The sequence below is a fragment of the Cydia amplana genome, chromosome 9, assembly GCF_948474715.1.
Source record: "Cydia amplana chromosome 9, ilCydAmpl1.1, whole genome shotgun sequence".
Taxonomy (NCBI): domain Eukaryota; kingdom Metazoa; phylum Arthropoda; class Insecta; order Lepidoptera; family Tortricidae; genus Cydia; species Cydia amplana.
In genome coordinates, this window is record NC_086077.1 from 10,656,235 (window position 1) to 10,662,397 (window position 6,163).

A 6,163-nucleotide genomic window follows, 5' to 3' on the forward strand; every position below is an offset into this window, starting at 1 on the left:
GTTAAGACTAACTTAAAATTACCTTGCAATATCGGCTCATAGTACTAAAACCTACGTTTGGTTACGGTTTGAGGTAATATTAAAAATACACGCTGTATAATAATATGTGAAAAATAAAAACGTTTATGAAGAAAAAATTTTTTGGACATAATTTAAGAATCACCCATTACGCAAAGAACGACAAAAAATCACGTGTATGATGGGAGCCCCACTTAAATTATTTATTTTAGGTATAGTTTTTCAGCATTTGTTGTTATAACGGCAACAGAAATACATCATCTGTGATAATTTTAACTATCTATTATAGTTCGTTTTTTTTAGCATTAGAAAGAACTTGCAAGAAGGTAAGCGATCTTGACATATCTTTTAATTGAAAAACGCTTTTTAAAAATCAAAAACTATTACTTATGAAAGCAGAAGAATATAAATGATCGTATTAGATTCATAATTGTTACATATTTGCCGTAACTTATTTTTAAAATGTATTTTTCAATTACATAAAAGACACATCAAGATTGTTTACCTTATTTCTAATGCTAAAAAAAACGAACTATAGCGATCACGGTTCATGAGATACAGTTTGGTGACAGACAGACAGACAGACGGACAGTAGTCTTAGTAATAGGCCCCCGTTAATAGGCCCCCGTTTTTACTCTTTGGGTACGGAACCCTAAAAACGAAAAATGTGTCTCTAAAAAAAGAAAATTACCGGTCCTGATTAAACTGTATAGGCGCCAACATTACTGATTTATAGGATGTCTACTGCCAAGCCTTTTACTTAAAAGTTTTCGGAACTGACGACTATTTTATATTTAGATTATTTGTGGCGTCCGAATTGTTGTGAAATTAAGGAATAAGACTTAAAAAATAGTAGCAAAAGTAGGACAGTGTTTATACACACATTGGCACTTTTCATAAAATCGAGATATGGACATATTCAAATTTCACAAAAAAATAATCAATTAAACTAATGTCTACTAATCTTTTTGCAAACTCATCAAATCATTTTACTTGTACGTATTAAGTATTTAACTTTTATGTTATTTATTAAAATGTACCACTTAAAACATGTATTCATAAGACATTTATTCATAATTATACCTGTCCTAATCTAGTAGTTAGTAAGTACTTAGATATTAATTAATTTAATTTATTATGATGCATGCGCACATGACATTACACAATATTTGCATGTGTCTATGACCAAACAATAAACATGTAGCTCTATTGTATTAGTATTTAAGACCTAATAGTAAATACCGTGTTTAAGCAAATACAACTCTGAATCTGAAAACTCACTATTTTTAAGACGCAGCAAGCAAACCACAGTATACGAGTTAGGTACTACGACCTCAGGAATTTACATCATATAAATAAAATCTGACTTCTTTTTAGAATGTCTAATGTACCTTTACAACGCGCAGCTTTGCGGTATACGATATTATAGCTCCCTACTTACTATTCCACAGATAACTTTCACAGAATGTACCTCTTGAAATGCTGCCAAGACGTAGTGACATCTAGTTTAAGCTTAAAATACTACTTTGTAGAATCCTCAACCGAGCTATCGAGGGCGTGTGCAAATCGAGAAGTTTTTCACCAGTCTTGGCACAATCTTTAGTTTTTAAGTTATCCCAGTACCACAGTAAAAACTGTGAGTGCTGTTTTCCAAAACAACATTATGAAAAGATACATTTTAAGAACCTGGTCTCAGAAGCTCGAAGAAATCCGCCAAGTCGCTAAGGAACACAATAGACAAGTTGTGTAGGTAACACAGGGAAACAAACTTTTATATGACTTATGATAGTTATAATACATAAAAGGTTTATATGGATAGATGATAATGAACGTAAATGACCCGAAGGACGGCCTAAAATATCGTATATGTGTGGTCAAAATTCGTGGGTTCAAACCTCGGTCGACGTATAAAGTAGAGAACCTCTTTCTGAAAAAAAAACGCAAAAAGTTGACTTACAATTTTGTCAGAGTCCTTGTCATACACAGACGAATGAATGAAATGAATGAATTTGGATGATATTTGTCATACTGAGCGAGGACAGTTGCAACTATGAAGCAAAATGCAACTACTTTAAAAATATAAGAAGTGAGTCTAGAGATAGAGCCACTTGTATGGCACACTTTCGCCAGTCATAAAATAAAGTTCATCCATGGTAGAGGTATTTAAGTGGCTCTAGGTTTAGACTCGCTTTTGTAATTTAACACTAGTGGCATTTGCTGCATAGTTGCATTTGCCCTGGCTGACCTTATTTGAAACGTATTATACGCCGACATTTTTTCTCTTACTAAACGTGGTAAAGCGCTTATTTCTCTACTGAAGAAAAAAAATCTGAACTAAAGTATCCAGAACTGTTCAGATCCACATTACATTACTCAACCGATTGTGATAAATATGCATGAGAGTCGAAACCGAATTCCGGCTACGCGATCGCTATTGTGGGCTCCCTGTGAACAGAAATTGCACTAAATGATAATAAGAATTCAAAGACTACTTATTTATTCATTAAATTTTGTTAATACTAGTAGTAATGCTAACCAAAAAGAATACTATAAAGGTTTGCCTACAAAGTAGTGATATAATATATAAAACATACTGTAACCCGTTAATAATAACTTTAATATATTCGAGTCTCAGGGGAGTTTTATAGTTAGAAGTTTAATCTGTTCTGACAAAATCGCTCGCCTATTTTACCAAGGAATTATAATATGTAGCAATACATTGAATAATTTTAGGGTTTAGTGTAAGGCCTGAGTGGACCCTCGAAGCGGAGCGTTCGGCGGGGCGTGCAGCGTGGCGTTGGGCTCACAAGTAATTTGAGCAGCGTGCACTAAGGCCGCTCCTATACGTTTGCATTTGTTTAACATGCACGCCGCACGCTCCGCCCCGCTGCACGCCCAACTTGAGCGTCCACTCAGGCCTTACACTTAGACTTACTTGTTTTAAGTCACTCGCGCGACATGTTTCGGAGAGCCTAGGTCTCCTTTCTCAAGCAAACATACACCGTAAGCCGTATAAATATTCAATGTTAGTATGTCTCACAACAGTTTAAATTCGATTAATATTAGCAATACATGTTTTCAGAAAAACGTTTCAACACTTTCGCATTACAATGTAAAACAAACGTACAGTGCATTTGGTTCCCGGGGGCTTGAGAATTTGTATTACGAGTATACCGTACCGAGAGAAATCCTTTAGGGGAATCTCGGCCATACTGTCCCGTGGATACAGACATTGTTGTAAACAATGTAGTGTATACGCCAGGCTGTATAACACAATGACCTACTGTATAAACAAGTTGTGTTAGCTGGTTGTTCACACTTGACTATCAACAAAATGGAACCCAATGGGGATGTCGACTGACAAGTAAAATCAGCTCCTTTTTCGAACTGTTAAAACGATTGCCACTATCCAGTTTTATACGAAACGTAAGGCAGTGACAACACTTCTTTGTAATGTTAAATCACTCGCATTTTGAATAGAAATTGTGCCCGAAAGTGGCTGCGGTATACAATTTTTTTAAACTAGTCAACATCCCGGATTAATAGGAAATTAGGTCAACTATGTTAACAATCGTTAAATTCAAATCATATTAGCCGTTGAGTTGATGCTCAAGGATTAATTTTACTAAGAGCATACCTATCAGATCAGCATCATTTCATCAGCTATTTTACTGAGTTAAACATTTTCCTAATAAATTCTCTTCAGTTCTACCAAATTATTCCTGATTTAATTATGTATGTAATTGGGATTTACTCCTAGTGCTTAATATATGTATCCGTGTTAAGACACTGTTTACGCTATAAAGACTCAAGGTATATATATATAAATCCGGTCACTATACACTAGGGTGGAGCGAAATCCAAAATTCTTGAATATAGCAATGGAACCCCTCTAAAAGGATGTCTAATTTTTTATTATTTAAGGGAAAAAAATATTGGTATATACTTTTAGCCCTCTACTATTCGATAATATATAGCAATATATGTATATTTTTAATTAATTTAATTTATGCTTATTTTTTTTATAACAAGTTTTATTCATTAAATAACATCTTTTTGTTACAGATATACTCGATCCCTATACTTATTTTTGTTTATAACGTATATTTTTATGACACGGTAAAACCACGTAAATCGAGGTTTTATGGAAAAGGCCCTTTAACCCGGATACTGTGCACAAATTGGAGTTTACAACTAATTACAGAACGGAGAAAACTATTTTGAACGTGATAAGATAATAAAAATACTACTAGTAAAAGTAAATAAAAAACATACGTGTAAACATGACCCAAAAAGGGCGTAAGCGACGCCGAAGGGCAAAATTTGACGCTCATTTAAACATATAAATAACCCATTTTTTGCAGTAAAATGATACTTTCGTAATCAATAATACCGTTACTTTGCTACAAGAACGTCTAAAAAAAATAACTCATATATATTTTTTACACTGTAGCATTTTCCTTGTTTTGCATGAAATTGCTGTTTAATATGAAAGTTTGAAATTTTATTATTTCATAAATATTGAAAAAGGCACAAACATTTTGGTAATAACTTATTATACGCTTATTAAGTATTATATAATTTCAATAAAATGTTATTATTAGTGAAATACACATATTAGTGAAATAGTTATTTTCGATACAAGTGCGAAAAAGAGGAAATTCGAAACGAGTGGCGATAAATTAAAACACGACCGAAGGGAGTGTTTTAAATCGACACGAGTTGCGAATTACCTATTCGCACGTGTATCGAACAACGTTTTACAGTACATATGGCACTTTAAAGTTTCGACATACGCACGAAAAGTGCTATTTTACGCACTAGTGCGGAAAAGTAGCCCCATATGTACTGTAATAGTATATTTAAATATTTGATGAAAATTTACCTTTATTAATTTCTTTAGCGGCTGGGTAGAGCGCTAAAAGTAGTGTTTATTTTGAAACTTGATATAATCACTAATCTACATGACAAACTGCAACTTTTTGTACCGGTTCCACATTGATAATCAAATTTTTATTTTTTCCCATATAACGACGCTCCACCCTACTATACACCGAATCCCGGTACCTACATCGAGTATCATCGAAGTGGTCTGTTATTCTTTAGCCTTTTCATGCTTAGCCTAACCAGTGCGGCTACTTATAACTTATAAGTATCACTACGGCATGTCACATGAGATAAGTAAGCCGTCTATTTCGCAATAATAAAGGAAGCGGTGGTAGTCTATTATATTATGCGCGCAACCCAACGCGCGCGGTGTCATTTGCTAGACGGGCAGTTGGTTTATGTTCCTTTTTTTTAGGGTTCCGTACCCAAAGGGTAAAAACGGGACCCTATTACTAAGACTCCGCTGTCCGTCCGTCCGTCCGTCCGTCTGTCACCAGGCTGTATCTCACGAACCGTATCAAAATTTCAACTGTCTAGCAGTTGAAATTTTCACAGATGATGTATTTCTGTTGCCGCTATAACAACAAATACTAAAAACAGAATAAAATAAAGATTTAAGTGGGGCGCCCATACAACAAACGTGATTTTTGACCGAAGTTAAGCAACGTCGGGCGGGGTCAGTACTTGGATGGGTGACCATTTTTTTTGCTTGTTTTGCTCTATTTTTTGTTGATGGTGGTTTTCCGTTTTAGTAGGTAATCATGCACGGAATTTACAATACACGTGAATATGTGTATTAAATTAACATTAGACTATATGTATAAAATCTCAAAAAGATGCCATAACAAAACTTAATGAAAAAGTCGTATTGAAAATTAGCCCATTATTCTTTACTTCGTTGAATATTTTCTACAAGTATACCGACGCAAATACAAGCTGAATTGTCCTGTAATTATACCATAATTATAAACGTTTTTATAATTTTTATCTAAAGCAAAGTGTCGTAACTAGGTAGTTACGACACTGAAAATCGCTGCATTTACCATTTTGGTTTTCAGTCTAAATAATAAATATTCTGATCATGGCTTGAAACAGTGCCCAGACTAATTTATCATTGAACGGCGCGGGACATTAATATAATGTTCTCCTTATTAGCCTTGATGTAATCTTCTGTGATTTACGCGACCCTTTAAAAGATATCAGTCAACATACTTGCTGCACCTTAACATCTCTTGATAACGCAATGTCAACCTTATAA